The following is a 21,626-nucleotide window of genomic DNA, read 5'->3' as shown; positions in this document are numbered from 1 at the left end:
AAGAAGAATGTTTCCATCAAATAGAAAAGAAGAGCATGATCCTATAAAAAAGACGGTGCTATATTACTACTTTAGAAAAAAATAAGAGCTTGCATTATTACATATCCCTTTCTTTCTCATCATTTATATAGAGTCCACACACTCAATTCACACCTACACTTGTTCTCAATAATGGTAGGAAGTCATCCCAAAAAGATCAGTGCCACAAATTGTGTTTCTCAAATCCTAAAACAATCACCTAACATTCGATGCACATGGGCTCAAATCATACGCTAGACAACTGGATATGTTTTACAGAGATCAAAATACTCCAAGAGCAAAGTGGTTTGATCCAGTGCTTTTTCAAATTCATCTCAAAATGTTTTAGCTTCTCATACTTCTCCAACACTCCTGCTTGAGAAATTACATTATTAGACCATTATGTTTCCAACTAATATCCTACAAATAGTGCAGGGTTTTCAAGGAGGGACTTAGCTGATAAATTTCCATCTGCTCCAGTCTCTCTTAAACAATCATAAACACCTTGAAAATGCCTTATATTCCCATTAGCTAATACAAGAATCCTATGTGCTTTCTTAACTGCTTTAATGCTAGCTCAGTTTTCTAAGTTACTTCCATCTTTTGTATCACTGGTTCTTCCATGGACAGTGAGGAGATAGCATCTTTGCATAACCTATGGTTTCCTCAAGCAATGGAAATATCTGAATCTTACAAGATACAAGCACAGATAGATTGGATGCTAGATGACTTCTTAACTGTTTTAATGCTAGAACAGTATGCTTTGTTACTTCCATCTTTTTTTATCCCTAGTACTTCCATGGACAGTGAGGAGAGAGCATCTTTGCATAAGCTATGGTGTCCTCAAGAAATGGAAATATCTGAATCTTACAAGATACATGCATAGATAGATTAGATGCTAGATTTTCAACTAGTGACTTCACCAGAGGCAAGTTCTCCATCAAGAAAGCTCCATAATTACCTCCTTTGGAAATATGTTGTGGGCACCCAAAATTAATATCAATGTAATCACAATAAGGTTGAACAACCTAAGCAGCAACCAACAACCTTTCAGGGTCATTTGCACAAAATTGCACAAACAAAAGGCAATCTTCCTTACAAGTAGTGGACTCAACACTTCGGTATTCTAGGTCTTCGACAAAGAGATAGGAATGAAGAATAGTAGTATAAGAAACTATAGCTCCATACTTTCTACAAAGAATTTTGAAAGGTAGCTCGGATTGGTGCACCATGGGTGCAAATATGAATTTGGGCTCTCCCAAATTCCTCTAGTGTTTCTACGCCCTGTCCACCTGCCCTCCATCTCCCAGGGGGCTCTTAATTGCATTTGATTAATGCTTCCCCCAATCCTCCTTTCTTGGTAAGATTGAATAATCTATAAGCTCACAAACAATAGCATCCAAGGAATTTTTAGAAAGCTTGCAGTCCTCGAGATCCAAATAAAGTATGTCATCCTCTATTGGTGTCATTGAACTTCTTGTAGTCGAAGAGTGCAGTAGGTTTGGTATCATATACCATGAAGCAATATTGCACTTGATATGGGCATTTGAAATGGAAGAGAAAATGTGTGTAAATGAAGAAAATTTAACATTTAACAAAATCTTCTCCATTTTTCATTGATGCACGTTTATATTTTGTTCCAGGTCGCTTTTCACCAAATCATCTTATGTAATTTTTTTATTGATCGTGTTACCTGAAATGTCACATTATGTCAAATAGTTGATATGTCTTCTGTGCATCCATATTTTGTAATTATATCTGCTATATCATTGTCAACCTCAACATTGGGCCAAATTCTCTACTATTTATTTTTTAATGGATGTCCATATTTTGTTCTCAAATTCCCATTCTGCCTCATACAAAGAGGGTATTGACAATGGTTGAGAAATTCAATTATAAACTACGCACATCTTTAAAAAAAAATCCACATTTGGCAAACATATCCATGCAAGAATATTTATCTAAAGCATTTTGACAAATAGTTTGCAAATATAGAGCCAATAAGCATTATAACTATTTTTAGAGACAATCAGATTTTTAGAACTCTGAAAATACTATAATACATAAGTAAAATTTGTACCAGAATTTAGGGTTTCCACCATGAGGCAAGATTTTTGAGTCATTTCTTGAACTGAATCTAGAGGAGGGAAATTGGAGAGGTCAATTCTTACAATTTCAATATGGAGGAGCCCTATAAGAAATGTTTCTCACTCTTTCGTTAACTTCAACATGCATTGCACTTAATTGCTCAATTTGGCACATCGCATCTACAAGATTTTCCAAAATTACATGGTTCACTACATAGAAAATCCCTGATCCTTTGTAATCCTCTCTCATTTTCTGAATCAATTCATCTTTGAAATAGTTTAAATCCAACCCATCAAATTTGTAGGGAAGAATTGAAGTGTCACTAACACAAAAATCAACATTCTTCACACTAAATTGAAGATTGAAATGGGCACCGATTGAAATCACAAGACAAAAAGAATATAACCTCCAAATTTTTAGTCGATCGAGGTATGGATTGGTATTTGATAAAAATGGAAAATGTTAGGTTTCCTTAAGATCTCGTGCTAAATGGTATTTTTCAAATTATTTATGGTTTCTAATTTGTATAATATTTAAATTGGATTTTGTATAATATTTTAGAAACTTTCTCATGTTAAATATTATACAAATGTTTCCCATTTTAAATTATAATAGTTTTAAGTCATAGGATTAAATATTGAAATCTTATTATGAAGCTTTGTTTTAGTTAATTGAAATAATTAGTAAACATTAGAAATTGCATTCTAAGAAACTCACTCAAACTTAAAATTCACATAAATTTGGTCTAAAATTCACATGTTGTGCATTAATTATATCATAAGTGTTGTATTGGTTTTAGTTTGGATGATTAACACTATTAAAATTTATTTAAACATATATATAAAATATATGAGAAAGATACATTATTATTTATGGCTAGGATTTTCTTTTACATGCTCATAATACATTTAGAAATTTTAACTTGGTCAAAAATTTTGAGCAAGCCAAATTACAATATTTTTATTAGGATTCAACTGTGTAGTTTTTTGAGTCAAACTCATTATTCCATGTTTCATGAGTACCAGTTCACACAAATTTGTCTCTCATGAGAATAAATGAAACACTTAACACTCATTGCATCTAGGGGATGCTTGCAAAGGTGAAGAATCTAAACTTCTTAGGAGGTCACCCATCCTTATATTATTCTATCTTGAGCATGCTTAACTACAAAGATTTCTCTATGCTAAATTCACTTTGATTGAAACCCCATGTACAAAACATTCACCAAGTTTTGTGCCTTATAAACCATCCATTAAAAATCTCTTTGAGATCTTTAATTGATAAGCAAGAGACATTTTTCACATGTCAAATTGTCATATAGCTATCACAATTGAACTATGTTTCTTTTGGAGTCAAACTCATTGACCCATGTTCTGCATGTAGTGGTTCACACTAAGCCATCTCTCATGAGAATGAATGGAACACCTAATACTCATTGGATCTAGGAGATGATCATAGAGGTGAATAATTGAGACTTTGTAGGAGGTCATCCTTCCTAGTACTACACCAGCTTGAATGTGCTTATGCATGAGTAGAAATGAAATAATGAGGAGACTTTGGCAAGAACACGTGACATTTTCAAGACTAAGTGACAAAAATTGGTGTGATTATTTCTTAATTTAGATTGTAGGGAGTAGAAAAATTATATAATGATTATATTTATATAAATATTATAATTCTTTTCTAAGATATATTCATTAATTTATTGAACTATAATAATTTTATATAGATGCTCAAAGAGCAAACAAAAATCTTTTTTTTTTAACAAAATTTATGGTAAATAATTAATTATAATAATTATTCATTCCTACAAATTGTTTAATGAAAAAGAATTTGAAAATATATTTGAATAAGTTAACAATAACTAACGTTATATATGAAACTTCATTATTTTAGATGGCATCTTCCATATCCATAAAAAAGTTTAAAATTTATATTATTATTATATTTTTTCAAAATATTAATATTTAGTTATAATAAATTAAAATCTAAGGTCTTTTAAAAATAAAATTTAAACTAGTTTGATATTTTATTAGATGCACTATTTATATTTTAAAATTAAAATTTATGTAAGGAAAATTTTATGTCAATTTCTTTCCTAACTTTTCATCCTAATTTAACTTCATCCAAATTTTATTATTGTCAACTCAAACTCAAACTTAAACCTTGTAATTTAGGTCAGTGACTAAAAGCAAAAATGTCACCACATATTTTTATCATAGTTATACCAATTGATTCATTATTCTCAATTCCGAAGGAGGCTACAAGCACATGAGATTCTATTCTATCTTTTTCTTTTCCCAAATTATTTTTTGAGCTATTTCACCTAATAAGAATCAATTTTTTTAGAGTTAGGATCTCCCTTAGGGTTTTGAACTGTAATGGTCTATGAGGGCTTTTGTGATCCCAATAGAATAAAATTGGGATTCATGCAATTCCAACCATTCCCTTGAATTAATCTAAGAGTGTTAAGTATCTTTTGGGAATGCCAATTTTGATCCTAGAAGCTCAAATCTTTAAGAAAAAATGGAGGAGCCAAATTTTTGAAAGGCCCTGATTCTAGCCCACAAATGCAAGGGTTTTGAGGAAGGAATAAATTCGATGGTTAACATAGTGGTTGGCTTTGAAAATGTTGAGATTACATTTTTCTATCCATCGAGTCTTAGTTTGTGGTTATTTTTAGTTCTTTATGTTTTCTCTTATTCTATTTTCACTTTGCTTCAATCTTTGTGTTAAAATTTACTCTTCTACTTCTTTAAAGCTTTCATAAATACACAATTAGTCATATTTCACCACCATGACTATTCTACTATCTTGATGATAGATCACATAATTCAAAACTTTGATCCTAAAAATGTATACACAATTGAAATCAAAAGTAATGAAAAATGAACACATTTAATAATAAAAATAAATTAACTCATCAAATAAAAGAAACAATCAAAATAAAATGATAACTTTTTAGTTGGTAAATTTAATTCTAATGCAAGCCTTGTCTTTAAAATAATGTATTCTAATTAGATTACAAACTTTTTCATGGAATAATATAGCTAATATTTATACTAAAAGAGGATTATCTTTTTTTTAATAAAAAATAAAAGGTGGTCATTTTGTAAGAAGTCAATTTCTACGCATCTAAACCTTATTGATAACTGTAACCTATTGGAGTTTGATGTATTAAAACCACAAAAAAAATGTTTAAGGTCTTTGTTGGCCAGTCTATATAGTATTGGTAGATAACATTTTTGACATAATTATAGTAACATATGATAGGGAGACATTTAAGCTTTCTTTTCAAAGGGAAAGAGAGAGTACATGAGAAAAATTAATAAAACAAAGCCATGAGATTATTATTAGGTGAACAATAACTACGCTTCACAATTCACATTTACACCAACTTGGCTACACACTCGCCCTTACTTGGATGACTAATTATTAGTGACCAACTATTTAGTCACTTACTTGATCATTTATTTAGTCACTTATCTTTGTCTAACCTTGTGGTTTTACTTGGTGATCAAACTAGTCATTTATTTAGTCAATTATACTTATAAATTATAAGACAATACTAGAATCTAACCATTTTTAGTCACATGACTAAAAATTTTAGTCTTGTGACTAAATTTTTTAGTCGTGTAGTCATTTATTTGCCAAAATTCTACTAGTGGAAGTTCACCTTTCCTATTGTAATTCCAACAATTGGTATCAAAGCTAAGTCATCTAAAGTAGAAGGTTTGCAACTTTGAGGAATGATCTTAAAATGGAAGTATACAAATTGAGAAAGATTATTGAGATTCAAGTAATTGAGATACAACTCATTCTACATCAATTGGATGAAGCAAGAGAAGAATTAAAGAAGTCCTTGAAGAGAAGGAAAGAAATTGCTATTGTAGAAAATGACACACAATACAAAGAGATTGACACTACCAAGCTATTTACCAATGGTGACTCCAATGAATTTGATTTAACAATTTTAGATCTGATGGAAAAGAATAGAATACAAGCTAAGGAAATTAGAAATCTCAAGCTAGAGAAAGAATCACAAGTAATACTGCTATGTGAGGTAACTGAACAAAAGCAGAAAGCAATGGAAGAAAAAGTCATGATTGAAGAAGATAAAAAAATCTTGAACAATAGAATGGATGAAAAGTCAACAGAGCTAACCAAGATCTCCAATATGCAATTAGACACTCTAAGCCAAATGGCAAATGCCAACTATGAGTTAAATGTCAAAGACATTGGGATAACTACATTGAAGTTGCAGAATGAACAACCGCAAAATGATCTAAAGAGATAAAAGAAATCTGTTGAAAGTTTCAAGAAACCAAATGAAGCCATCAAATACTTTGAACAATTATTGAGATCCCCTAGATCCAATAATGACACATCTAGACTAGGCTATACAAGTACTAAAGAAGGAGATTCATCCAAAAGTTCCAAAGAAAGGAATAACAAAGGTAAGAACTACAAACCTACTTGTCATAATTATGGTAAGAAAGGACATACTACTAATGTGTATAGGAGTAAGATTTTAAATTAGAATGTTAAGCCCAAAAACATGAATCATTGTCATAAGTGCAACAAGAAAGTTCATCAAGCACATGAATGCAAAACCAAGACCATGCATACACAAAGATTTGAAGGATATTGCTACAACTGTCAAAGTATGGACATAGAGCTTTTGAATGCAGATCCAAATCCATGTGGTCATCAAATAGAAAAGAAAAAGTAAGAAATAATGAAAACTCTTATAATTGGGATTATAATACAAAATACAGTTGTCATTACTATCAAGAATATGGACATGTTCCTAAAAATTGTACTAGGACACATTTTAGATGTAACTACCAAAGGTGGTTAAGTCAAACTACATGTTTTAGCTATTTGAAAATTGGTCATATCAGTAGGTATTGTCCAAAAAACTCAAAGGCACCAAGTTGTGAATATAATAAAGGCAAAGGCAAGGCAAATGTTGAACACATAAGATAAGAGATGAACAAGACATGGAAAAAGAAAGATGATTGTAGCACATCAAATGGAGAAGGGATCACTTCACCCAATGGGTCAGGTGATCACACCTTATCAAATTAGGAAATTAAAAGGTATGAGGTATTGATATATTAAAGTTATATCATACATCAGTTCCAAAATTTTCTAGTACTAAAAAGACTATATTAGCATAAAAAAAGATGCAAGATGTTAAAAATTCAAGATAGATCTTTGAGTTTTTTATGTTGTTGACAAGAATGAAAGTTTCCTATATGTGTCAAGTGGAATATTAGAAGATGTTGAGCTATTAGAATAGGTAGTTAATGTTGAGCTCATAATGGTTGCTGAGTGATGAAAATGTCATTGGATGTTGAGTGAGCTTGAAATTGGTTGATGTCAAGCTTACAGTTGTGTAAGCACTCAACATTTATTGCAAGATTTTCAAAGGGTATTTGATCAATTTAGCCCATTTATCATCATTTTAAATTTGAAGAAGAGTGAGAAAAGTAGAAGGTGATCTATAAATTTTTCCAAAGCAGTTGCAAGTTATTTTAGCAGTGATCCCACACCAATGTGATAGATTTCACAAAGTATTTATCAATATTTGAGCTATGTAATTTAAGTTTTCATAAACCCCAGTTTGACATAATGGCATTGATTTTGAAAAATGTTGAAGGGAAGGAAGTTTTAAACATTTAGTTAGTGAGTAATGAAGTTAAGCAAGTCATGTTTAAAGCCATTCCTAACATTGCATATAAGAAAGACCCTTCTGGTGCATTGCCTATAATCCTGCCAAATGTAATAATGGTACAAGATGTGAGAAAATGTTATAACTATAAGATAATAAGCATTTGTGACATGTAAATTAGAGGTGCATACAATAGGTTATGTAAAAATGGTGTTTTGAAAGAAGAATAAAAAAATGTTGAGAAAAAGGGTTTAACACGAGCCCTAGATTTTCCAAATGTATTTAAGATAGAATGGATAAGAATTGCACTTATCCAAATTCATGATGGTTCCTTATGGCTAGATAATAGACCTATCAAGATTACCAAGAGAATAATCCATAGGTTATTGGACCCAACCCTAGATCAGCCTAAGATAGTAGGAATTGATTCCAAGGAAATGATTGAAAAGAATACTAGAGTTGTTTGGAACAAAAGAGGTATGACAATAGGCACAATCATTGATCCTCTTATTAACTTTATTGTAAGGGTAATATCATAAAAATTATATCAATCTAGTAGATTTTATAGTGTACCCTACGTAGCTATGAATGTTGGTTACAAGATTGTTAAGAAAGATTACACATATGATCTAGCAAATCTACAATTACAACAACTAATAAAGAACCTTGGAGCAATCAATAAAACTAAGAGTGCATAGTGAAAATTTTGTTCAATTTTGATTTGTATATACTTTTATGTGAAAAACACATTCCCCTCATTTGGTACTATGGGATGGAAGACTAATAGATCAGTTGTAGTATAGATTGGTGAGTACATTGAGCAGCTAGGAGAAAATTTTGAATCAATCATGACTAGCTACTTTGAAGATTTCAAGTAGTCAATGAAAATAAGACTAAGAATACCAATATCCTTAGTTAAGAAACACTATGATGATATTTTTTTCTTTTGGATGTTGATTATACATTTTTACAAGCTACCATACCTTAGGCTATGAGATAAATGTAGATGAAGCCTCAATAACTATAACAACTCTACTAGTAGAAGAGGTAGAAAAAACTACAAAAGTTTTTGGAAATTATGAAGTGGAAAAGTCCAAGATCACCATGGAATTGAAAACTAATTTAGTTATCAAGAAGAAGAACAAGCTAGTAAAGAAATCGAAAGCCAAATTTGGAGAGGGTACTGAGGAAGAAAAAGAAGAGGATGAAAAGGAAGAAGGAATTCAAGCACAAGAACCTCTAACATTAACCCAAAGCATGGGAGAAGATAAAGAAGAGGAGGAGACTAAAGGTGACAAGGAAGAAGAAGTTGAGGAAGCACCTACTCCTATTGAGAAAAAGAAGAGGGAGATTAAGGCACAACTTGTGGCAAGGACCAAGAAAATTTCCCAAACCAAGTTAGCCAAAGCCTACTACACCTACAAAAAGAGCTAGCACACATGCATCTACTCAAAAGGCCAAGGAAAAGACAAAGAAAGTACAACAAGGAGGTCAGGAGAATAAGAGACCAAGAAGAAAATGTGTGGCACAACTAGATTTTGATGAAGAGAAATAGAGTCAGATGAAATTAGCCAATTTAGGGTGGTAAGTCACAATCCTCTCTTAGATCTTGAGAATTTATGTGAAAATGTCAAGAAAAATGTAGATCTATTAGGTTTTACTCATGTTGATTTTGATAAATTGGGTAAAGTGGAGAAAAACCAAGTGGAAGAGGCCCTATATGCCATGATGTCAAAATTTAAGACAACACCACTAGAATTTGGGAACTCTATACCTAAGAGTCTATATGACATAATTGAGCAAAAATGGCATTATTATCTAAATCTAGAAAGACAAATCAAGGAGACCACACTAGCCCAAGTAGTGCCCAAGTTGAAGAAAAATTGTTAAGGCTATAAAGAAATATGCAATTAGGTTTACACCTAAATATAGAGCCTTTAGCATTTTACAAAATAATATGGAAGATTTTGTCAAGAAGTCAACACAAATATGGAAACTCATTTATGGGTGAACCATAGTAAAGAAAGGAGAATTTGAACCCCCAAAGGTTAAAGATGATGATGACAAAGATAACACAGTTGCAGGAAAAATAGAAATGAAAGAAGATGATAGGGTAACAGTTGACCCTAAGAAGCAAGAAGGATAGGGTGTACAAGAAACACAATTGTTGAGTGTCAGCCCTCCACGTGACAAAAATAAGACTACTAATACTATAACTATCAAGGGTGTTTCTAATCCATCGGCTTAGAACATCAATCCACTTATTGAGGATGACTTGAAGAAATTTTTATATCAATCTACATTATAGGCTAAACTTTGTGCTAATCCAATTTTGGTGAGCATAGATGAGGTACAAAAGTCAATGATTGATATTACAAGGGAAAGGTGAATCCATAAGAATGACCTTCTATTATCTCTCCTATAATTAATATACAATCTTTGATCCAAATGTCAGAAGCTACATCTATCAAGGTTGATACAATTGTTAAGGTTGACATAATTGAGAAGAAAATAGTAGAAGAGAAAGACACCACTAAAGGACAAAAGGAAACAAGTTATATAGACCTATGTGCACAAGGAAAAGGTGCAAGTCAAGTTGCTATGGTAGAATAGGGAAAGTCTAAAGAGACAAAATTGACACCTAAGGTGAAGGAACAAGTTTCTATTCAAGATTTGGTAGCCTTACACACATCTGGCACTCTTTCTAGACAAACTCTTCAGAAGTCAAGCACAAATGCTATTCCAATGTAGATCTCAGTGCCAAGCCCAAGTTCATCAAAGGATGAAAATGTAATACATTATGGAAACATAAGCCTTGATGAAGAAATTTTTATACCAAAATATGATTATGATACAATGAGATTAGAACAACTAGGTATATTACAATAGGCCTTAGAAAGGAAAAAACATCAAGAAATGCTTAGGAGAGAACATAGGCAAAAGCAGGCTCTATAGGACATCAAAGACATCTTTTTAGATGCATTTAGTCTACCAAATCTAGATGAGACCAAGCCACTAATGGAAAAACTAACAAGTATAGTGGAGAAGGTTAGCAATGAAGACCTTGATACTAATGCAAAATTATGAGAATGGTTAGAAAAGAAGTTCCAAAACAAGGTGAATGAGAAAATATCTGGTGACATAGAACTAACTCAAGTTGCATTGACAACTGAGGTTGAGGATGTGAAGAAGGTACTTGAGAACATATTGTGCACTAAATTGCGTAACCCATCACTCTTTACCCAAGAGACCAAAAGTCACATTCTAAGTCTAGAGAGCCAAATTTCTACATCTGGTGCAAGACTGCCATCAAATCTAGCTTAGAGTGAGAAACATTTTAGGATATTTCTTTAGACATAGAGTCAATTAGCTACATTGACAATATATGAGGCCAATATAAGGATGAAACTAGCTAGGATTCAAGCAACCCTCATTCCCCATATGAAAATAATGCACAAGGAACTAGGCTATGCTAAGACCTTAGTAAAGAAGGACCCCAATCTTTCTAATTTAGATGGTCTAGTTCACCTTGATGTCAAGCTTTCCATCCAAATAAATTCATTGGATGATTCATGTGATAACTAGGATGTAGCCCTCAAAATAATATTGGATGTCCATAAATCTTTTCTAGACAAACACACAAAAAACATATAACCCATTGACATTAGTGTCAAAAAGGGGGAGAATATAAACAAGGGGGAGAATAATAAGAATGGGGGAGAATAAGAAAAATGGGGAGATATATTTTATAATAAAAAGAATGAAGGAGGAGAAGCATCATCATACAAGAAGCATCATATGAAAGAGTATAAGAATGAAGTCAAAGTGTATTAACAGAGACACATTTACTCATAGAGTGCAGAATTTTGGATATAGAACAAACACGCTAACTCAAGGGGAGTTATCAAATTTTGAGGTATCTAATTCATTACAAAATTTTGAAGTTTTGAAGTTTTGCATATAAGCCAAGTTATGAATATGTTATTGTTGGTGTAAATAAGTATTTACTATTTACACTTACTTAAGTTTAATTAGGTTAATGCATATTCATTATTATTTATTTATTAGCCACCTAGGAGTATGCATACTCTTGTGAGTTGTCATGTTGACAACATAGGAGTTAGCACAATAATTAAGTACATGGTGTCTACAACCTTGTCATTCTTATCTACTCATCTAGAATGATGGATAAGGCATGTGCTTAGTTGTCGTGATGTTTATATTATCTCGTGGTTATTTCTAGAGATATTCTAGGTGCTTCCTAAGAGGCCTTTATATATAGGCACTCCTAGTGTGTTTGAACATCATATACTAAATAGAGCAATGTATTAGGGCATACTCTAATTAATTGATCATATCCATTTTTGGTCTACAATTGTGCTTGTGTTTGAGGTCTTAGTTCCTAGGTGAATTTTTTCCTTACGAAAATTCTTACATGGTATTAGAGCTCTTGGAGATTTTCTTAACACATAGCCATTTGAGACCATTATTGCTTTAGCACTGCAATCTAACTCTAGAGTATCACTATTATTGGGAGTGTCTTGAGATAGATCTAACCTCACCGTTACATCTAGAATGTTGATTCGGTGAAAATTGACTATAAAGTTGCCTACCCTAGGCCAAAGTCAATTGTGAGGCAATTTTTTTTTTATAATCTGGCACCTAAAGGATTGATTTGCAACATTAGTATGATCATTTCAGATTTGTACATTTAATTTTTAGATCTGCATTTTTTTCATCTACATCTTTGCTATTTTTTCATAGCTACATTGTTTTCTGGAAATTTTTTTACCATAGGGCCATAGGAGAGATTTTTTTGCAGGTGAAAATTGGAGCTTTCTAGTGCAAATTAGATATTTGCATCACATTCAGAAGGTCAAAAAACCCCCAAATTAGATTTTGTTTCATCCAAATTAGACATCTAAGGTAAAATCTAGAGCCATTTATTTTTTGAAGGTGTGGTGGTGATTTAAAAAAAATAACAGCAACATCAATATCTCCCTCATAAGGACTCCTCTTTGCAAGCAATTTTTTTTAAAATTTTGGGGTAGGATTTCATGATCTACACATTGGTGCAGGTGATTTGAGATCTCTATTCCTAAAAAAATTTGCAACTCAAAAATCTCAATTTTTGCCATTTAAAATGCTTAGTACAGGCTCATCTGGACTCCAAATCAAGTTCCATTTTTTTTGGAAATGTATTTTTTTTGTCTACTTTGTAGATCTATAACCATATTATAGGTTTTGTGGATAGAAATACTGCTTTAAAAAATAGGCCCTCAATTGGAAAGGGGCTATCAAATGCCTAAATCATATATTAGTGGGGGTTCTTTCATTCATTATTCTTGTTTTTTGGAGGTTACATTGATTGGTCCATCATGGAAGAGGCGGATTTGATTTACTTGACCCTAGACAACTATTAGGAATGGAGTCAACTTGTTGTTAGATATCTCAGTTAGCACAATGTACTGCCCTATGGACCAAATCTTGAGTATCATCCTAACTAGATTGCCATCATTTGGTGTACTCTCCTTCTCTTTATGGAGTATGGCATTCTAGATACAATGTTTGACATTAAGTCATTTGATCCATATTTTTTTTGGATGTATCTTTGGGCACAGTATGGAGATCCAAACATTCCTCCATTCCCAAAAGATCTCATACCTCCAATTACACTTGACTCCTCTTCAAATGAGATCACACCTCTAGCTCTTGTTGCTCCTATTGATCTTGTTCCATCCACAGATGCTTCGAATTTAGTGCAGCAAGACCCTTTATGTGTTCCTACTCCACCTTCATGTGATGACTTCCTTTCTACCCTTGCAAGCCTGTTCATGGAGTCTCACATTGAAGATGTGGGAGAAACTCTTGATGATATTCATCTTCTTTTTGAGGTGAATTCTATTGCTATAGTGATAGATTCATGTACTTCCACACTACAGGGTACACATGGTCTTCCAAGTGATGACTTCTTATCATATATTTCAGCTCTATTCTTGGAGTCACACATAGTAGATTTGGAAAACTTCTTTGATGACATAACACTTCTCTTTGCTAAGGAAAATCCTTCTATAGTTGTTATGAGGGCCCACTCTAATCCTCATGTCCATTGTCTACATGATCAATCTTTACAGGTTGGCATGATTGTGGATACTTATGTACAACATCTATAGGAGGTCTCTTTGTCATTTGAGAAGATTGTTGGTTCCTTGAAATAGGTTCTACATCACTCCTTGTTTGATTTGCACTTCTTCTTAGTAGTTTTGGAGGAGGCCATCATCAACATTGACATAGGGACACTTGAATAGGTTTCAAAGACACCTTTCATCATAGAGACTCCTTCCCCATATAGGGGATGCATCTCCTTTGTACCCTTACATTTGTCTCTTTCAAAGGGGAGGAACATCATTCAATAGTCATGGATAAGCTTCTAGATTGGAGCATTTTTCACTAGTTGGCACACTACTTTGGGGGGGGGGGGGGAACTACCTTGTCTCCTTCTCCTTTTTGGGGGGGACTTTTTCCTCTTAGGGGTTTTTGCCCTTCTCCATTTTTCTCTTGTATATACTTGATGTATGTCATAATGGTGAGGTCTTGATTACTCCATCCATCCATGCATCCCTTTTCATCTCTCTTTTGGGGGAGGGTTTTTCCCATGAGGTTTTCTCTCTTTCCCTACTTTATGAGAGATTTGAATCTTTATTATGTACATGGGTACCTAACATGGCCTAGTAGCCAGGACCCATTCTACATTGCATCCTAGTTTTTGTAAGCTTAAGGGAATTCTCCTAAGTTGCACTTAAGGGGGGGAGTTGGTGTAAATAAGTATTTTACTATTTACACTTAAGTTTACTTAGGTTAATGCATTATTTTTATTATTTATTTATTAGCCACCTAGGAGTATGCGTACTCTTGTGAGTTGTCATGTTGACAACACAAGAGTCTGCACCTCATTTATGCACATGGTGTCTAAAACACAGGAGTTAGTGCACTAATTAAGCACATGGTATCTACAACCTTTTCATTCTTATCCACTCATCTAGAATGATGGATAAGGCATGTGCTTAGTTGTCATGATGCTTATCTTATCTCCTGGTTCTTTCTAGAGATAGTCTAGGTGCTTCTTAATAGGCCTTTATATACATGCACTCCTAGTGTGTTTGAACATCATATACTGAAAAAAGAAATGTATTAGGACATACTCTGATTAATTGATCAATATCCATTTTTGGTCTACAATTGTGCTTGTGTTTGAGTTCTTAGTTCCTGGGTGAATTTTGCCCTTAGGAAAATTCTTAAATGGTATTAGAGCTATACCAAATTCTTATAGTTATGCTTGAGAAAATATGGATGTTAGTGTATATTCAAGTGTTTTCGACACTCATGTCAAAGAGGGAGATTGTTGATCTCAGATTGGTTTTGACAAGTGAGTGCCAACACACTTAAGTTACTTACATAGTTCATGCTGAACTAGTAGTACATGTTGAGCACAACATATAAATATTAGACCAACCTAAATCATAGTGAATGTCAAGCAACTCATGTGATGAGTCACTCAAGTGCTAAGTAAATAGTAGATGTTGAGTGATATAGGAGCTGAGTAAATAGTGGATGATGTAAGCAATATGGGTGGTGTGTCATAGTATAAAGATTTATGCCAAGCACTAGAGACTTCAAATTTTGAGTGAAACAATTTTGACATATTTTTTTTTAATGGAACAAACAACTATGTAAACCATTTTTGAGCTGACCTAAGCTTAGATTTTAATATTTTGGAGATAAGGATGAATCTATATTTGGATTCCCTATGTAATTGCATGCAACCAATCAAAAAATGGGAAGGTTTAAGTAGCAAAATGGATCAATCTTAATCATAGATTCATACCTAACCATAAGCCACCAAAGTCTTCTTGAGGAGGACAAAAACCCTATACTCTTATGATGAATGTGCAAGGAATTGAAAAGGAGAAGAGGATAGTTTGCATACACAAATAGAGCATTCATGGTGACTTAGAAGTTATGAAGAGAAAGTGAATTGTAGAATCATTCAGAGAAGAATAGAGGATAGAGAAAATGACACAATATTGAGACATCTAATCAAGAAGGATCAAGAAGACATTGTTTAGAGGTGATCTATTATCAAGAAAGCAAGTGCTAACCATAGGATCTATGCTAAGACATTTTAACAGGTGATTTTAATTAAATCTCTTTATAGAGTAATCCTAATAGACTATATGAAATTCTTTAATAGGGTGCTTATTTAGTTTTAAGTTGAAGTCCTTTAACCAGGAACACTTCTAATAAGGTGAGACCTAATAGTCTTTGCTAGCCTTTAACAGGGAAGACCTTTCATAGGGTAGATCATGTTTCATGGTCAAAATATTATAACCTTCATTGGATACACTTTAATGCTATAGTAGTGAAGATATGTGGGTGTCATCATCACCCTAGTTTTACCTTCTCACTTGAAGGGTTTCTGGATAATCATATCTAGTCTTATGTATGTGAATGCTTACATATTTTCATGATTTAGGTGTATATGCTTTACATGTTATTTCTATTTATCTATTGAATATATGAGATGGATCTATGGTGAAATTTTTATGGGTCCAAGTTTGAACTACTGATTCACCCCCCCTAGAAGTTCACCTTTCCTATTGGAATTTAAATAGTTTGGTCTTGTTGCATCATTGGGATTCATGTAGAATATAAACTCCTAGACTAAGGCTAGTTCAATGAGTTTATGATGTATGGTTTTATTTTTATTGGGATTTGTGTAGAATCCAAGCTCCTAGTGGTAATTTAGTTGAGTGGTTTATTTTGCTTATGTTCTAATCCTACCCTTGTGTTTTGATATTCATGATGGTGGTGCACTCACTCATGAGAATATGTACATGCACTTATCAAATGACTTACTATGCAATTGAGTTATATCTTTGGGGTTGGGTTGGGAATATCCATGCCTATGGGTGCTCATCATTGGATGAGTATGGGTAGGGTAGGGTAGCTTTATAGAGGGGCTTCTACTACATCCCTTGTGACCATTCCCAAGTTGATAGGTAGAAGGCTTAAATAAGTGATAATTAAATAAAATATTGGATGGTATAAACTCAAGATAATAAAATGTGTGTACATCCAATTAAGTTTGTAGACACAGTGCATGAGCCTTCTAGTGGGAAGAGATATGAGTACCCCACTAGCTTGGGCTACTTGATGCCATGCTATTTTCCCTCTAGGTGAGTCCCTACATAGTAACCCATTGAGTATCTAACAAGAACTATTATTCTTGCATTGTCTCATGATCTTGGTTGCAATCATTTTACTGTCTAGCATGAGTGTTAGCCATGGATAGTTTCTTTGGGTGTGTTTTTTATTAGATTTTTATCTCCATCAACACAATGTGAGTGGACCTATTAGTTTCACATGGTTGGGAGGTGTAGCTAATTATACCACTACTGGGGAAAAATGTACAGAGATGGTCTATTGTTCTAGCATGACCATCGCTAGATGTTTTCACTTGGTACTTCAATTTCTAGAGTATGATTTCTTGTGATTTATAATTTCATTAGAGTGCTTGGATATCATGTTTAGATGATGTTAGCTTATTTGACACATTCATATATTATTATGTTTAGCATATGATTAGATGATGTGATTTACATAGTTGGATTAACTATTGCTTATCAAATTAGCATGTTAGATTTCCTGTTCTTATGATGTTATTACACTTTATTAGTGACGTCCTTATAAGATAGCTCCAACTATCTAGTTAGCAATTTGGGATGTTACATGTAGGGAATAGCTAGGTACTTCAAGGTCTCATGATTCTATTATGGTTGGGAGGAACCATGCATGAGTTTTGGTTGTGTTTGTGCTTTATTGTCTATGTTTTCCTTCTTATGATGTTTTGTTTATGAACCATGTTTGTACATTGTGATGTTCCTTTTTGCATGTTCCTTAATATGTTGTTATGGATTAGATGGATATTTTATTCTACTCCCTATTGCATGGCATTGTGTATTTCTTATGTTCAAGTGTCCAAGCCTTGACTTGTGGATATTGTAATCCCTGATGTGGAGAAAATTATATTTCTTAGTTTCATTTTTCTCTTTTTCTTCTTGTATGTTGTTGTGGATCCTTGTGTGAGATATTACTCTCTCATGTGAGAGTGTGAAGATTCATGTAGTTTATTGTCATTCTTCATAGGGCTCTTTGTACTTCCTCGCATGAACCTCAACACTAGTGTAGTGCTTTTTGACTATTGGTCCTAGCATTTCCTCGCATGAGATGGTGTTTCCTCATGTGGGTTGGTGTGCTTTCTTGTGTGAGACTGTCAGTTGTAATTTCTCTCAAGCAAAAAATAAGGGGCATCCTGCTATTTTTCAAAGAACACAACTTGGACTTCTGAGTACCCTTTAGGAATGCTAGTGTTTCCATTGTTTGACAAATTGAACATTTTAGGTTCTATCGTCATCTTGGATTTTCATCAACAGTTTGAGCATGTTAGTTTGGTTGTGGCATCTAGAGATTCATTGGTTGATGGGATTGTTGGTGAAGTCTTCAATTGTGATCTTTGTGATCCCTATTTAACTTTTTCTTATGTATTCATACTTGTAATATATATATATATATATATATATATATATATATATATATATATATATATATATATTGGCTTATATTTATCCTTGTTCCAAGGCTCTCTAGGCAAGGCATTATAGAGCCACTCTTCTCTTCTTTGCTTCATTCTTCCATGTAATAGGTTATTTTCTTGTAGGTGATTATTGTGGCTTCTATGAAGTTGGGTTTTACATCTATTTTGCACACCAACTCCTACATGGTATTAGAGCTTTTCTTGCAGCTTCTTGTTCTTGTTTGAAGGTTCCAAATACCCCTTTTCTAGGTTTTGAAGGGGTCTTTTTTTGTGCATTTTGAGTCCAAACAGACCTTGTCATTGGATTTAGAAGGCCCAAAAACACATATTTTCATATAAAGTTGTTGGTAAATAGATTGTCCTTTTAACTAAACTCTCAAAATGCCCAAATCTGAAAGAACAATTAGATGCCAACAGTTGGATAATCTATCATGAGATTGATAGATTTCCTCTGAATTGGAAGGTATAGCTCCCTTATGAAATGATATGCAATGAATTTTTTTTATTGCCTAAACTAACTGGGTGCGTTCTTAACCTAAGAATGAAAGAGGAAAACTGAATTAAGCCTAAACAGGACTTAATCTAGGCAAGAAAAACTTTCTAATCTATAAACCATGCAACAGAACTCACAATTCTTATGAATCCATATACTCAACATCAACTAAACTATAGAAACTATCAACAAAAATATAAATGAAATGATCAAGAACTTCCAATGAATCCTTCTTTGAATCTCCCAAAGCACATCTTACCTTAGTTAATTCATATCTTCATAATGAAAGAATGAAACATCTTTTCTTTCTTTCTATAATTCAGATTTTAAAGAAAGAAGCATAGAAACAACCATTAACTAACTAAATGGGATAGGAACTTATTGATATAAAACACCCTTCCATTGACTCTGCAATATTAAGTCTATTACATCAACAATTTACCCCCTCTCTACTCCAGCTCTCTGACTGTATGAAAAAAAGGCTAAAGCCCCTCCATCTTCCCTCAACAATATCTGCAATAAATAATCTCTCAAGTGATTGATTGATTCTTCCATGACCATCTAGTTCCTTTGCCTCTTTGGTTCTATAACTGTTTAGTTTGTAATTGATTCTTGGGAGAAAACTCCTCCCTTTAACTTTGATACTTTCCCAAGGAATAAGAAAATGTAATTCATAGTTCCTGCGACATGATAATTCTTTATGGACATATAGGCATACATTATTCTTGATTTACCATATTATCAGTACAATACATTATATTGTAAGTGAAGATATCCTTATGATACTTCGCGGGCATATGGAATCTAACTGTTGTGGTTGCAAGATTTTAATAATCAAGATTGAGTATCAATATCTTATATATATATATATATATATATTCTAGATACTCAAAATTATTTGTTTCATAATATAAGGAGAAGCAATGTGAGCATCATGCCAAAGTAAGTGACTCAGACGGTGAAGATGAAGAGACATAGCCAGTAGAGAATGAAATTATAAATGTTGTCAACTATCAATCCCGCCATGTTGTTTCCTATTAATACAATTGCAAAAGTTGCAATTAGGAAATATGGGATCTCTGGAAAAGTCCAAGATAATGGATAGAAGATGGGTGCATACATCTCAGCTCTCTTTTTTCCTTGAAATAGACCAAATGATCAGTACCAATCTAAGGTGTGACATTGTTGGCTAAGACAACACCTATGAGAATGATTTGCATATAGATGTAGAGTGTTCAGGATGTAAGGCCATATATATCATCAAATTCAATCTAAAAGTAGAGGGAATTGATTAATAGACCTATCATTATGCATCTCGTCAATCTCCCAAATGTGTAATTCACATTTCGCTAGAGGAACCTTTGGGTTTTCAAGAAAACCATAACAACCTGCCATTTGTAGGATGCTAGATAAGGAGAAGTTATCACTGGCTTGAATGCTCTTCTTTTTTATTGCTTTTGGAGCCTCTTCATTTCATCCATATTGAAGAGTGCTAATTTACTTGAACGATATATTGAAGAGGTGGCAACTAGGAATAGCAAGAAATAAATATTCAAAGAACATGGCATCAAATTTCTCAAAATTTGTGAAATGAGACAGTCATTACCCTATCTGTCATGTAGAAAGCTTTGTCGACTCCATCATCATGGTGAATGTCAATATCAACATACAAAACATGATTGTGATATTTTAGTAGCTCCAAGATAGATAGAACAATGTCATTCACATAGCAAAATCCAGATGCTTCACATTTTTTTACTTATTTTTCGAATGATGAAGACCACTAGCCTAGTTTATTGCAATGTCACATTGTTTGTGATTTAGTTTGACAACACCACCAATAGAGCCGCTAGCATAAGTTTGGAAAAATTGATACAACCCATCAAATACAGGATAGTCATCTCCAACATTAAACCTTTTCAATAACTTCAGTTGGTCTTGTGTTGGCTCTGGCATTATTCCTCTCAAAAATGCTATATAGTCATCTGCATGGAACCGACAGAGGTCTCTATCTCTAGCAAGATATGGCTTAAGAACTTGCATTTCTTTATGCAAACCATAGTGAATAAGAAGAGTTTGTTTCATTCGTATCTGATAAGGCTTCAAAACTATTAGAGGCATGCCGAGCTTTGTAGCTAAATGTTGCACAAGAGTAGTTTCCCCAGTACTAGTCTCACCAACTAGAAGAACAAGCTTGTTATGCTTCACAACACATGCTATGTGCTCCAAGTTATGCAATGTATTCTCGATATTTGCAAAAGCATGTTCCTAATTTTTTTAATCTACCGTTGAAGTAGAGAAACATGTCCAACTTGAAGCACAAATTTTAGAAGCTGAATCTAAGGTCTATTTAGTTGGTCTAAATACTCTACTTGTGAAAGAGATATATTCCAAAGTTCTACAATTCTTTTCATTAAAATGTACCCGCTTTCCTTGCAAACTATCAAAGTAGTAAAGATATCCACTGCCTCATTAAAGATACATTCATGTGTATGGCATTGCAAAACATCCCTATCAAAACCCAAATCTAAATCTACGATTTGTTTACACCATTTCATGAGATCCCTTGTTGAAAACTGATTCCCAGAATAGACTAAAGTAAAACCACCAAATTCAAAAGTTGAGATGGTTGATGTATTGACCAAATTCACCATTTCTAGGGTGTTTATCAATTTAGGAGCAACATGTCCTAAGAC

At 33.2% G+C, this 21,626-nt stretch overlaps 1 pseudogene; it reads right to left on the bottom strand.

Moving 5' to 3' along the window:
- Positions 1-218: 218 nt before the first annotated feature.
- LOC149575461 (uncharacterized) lies at positions 219-21,015 on the bottom strand (annotated as a pseudogene).
- Between the last annotated feature and the right edge of the window lie 611 nt (positions 21,016-21,626).

The sequence above is a fragment of the Cupressus sempervirens genome, chromosome 2 (genome assembly GCF_028749045.1).
Source record: "Cupressus sempervirens isolate cs-2001-9-10 chromosome 2, ASM2874904v1, whole genome shotgun sequence".
NCBI lineage: Eukaryota > Viridiplantae > Streptophyta > Pinopsida > Cupressales > Cupressaceae > Cupressus > Cupressus sempervirens.
The sequence above is the reverse complement of the archived record's forward strand: the minus strand, read 5'-3'. Positions and strand labels throughout refer to the sequence as shown.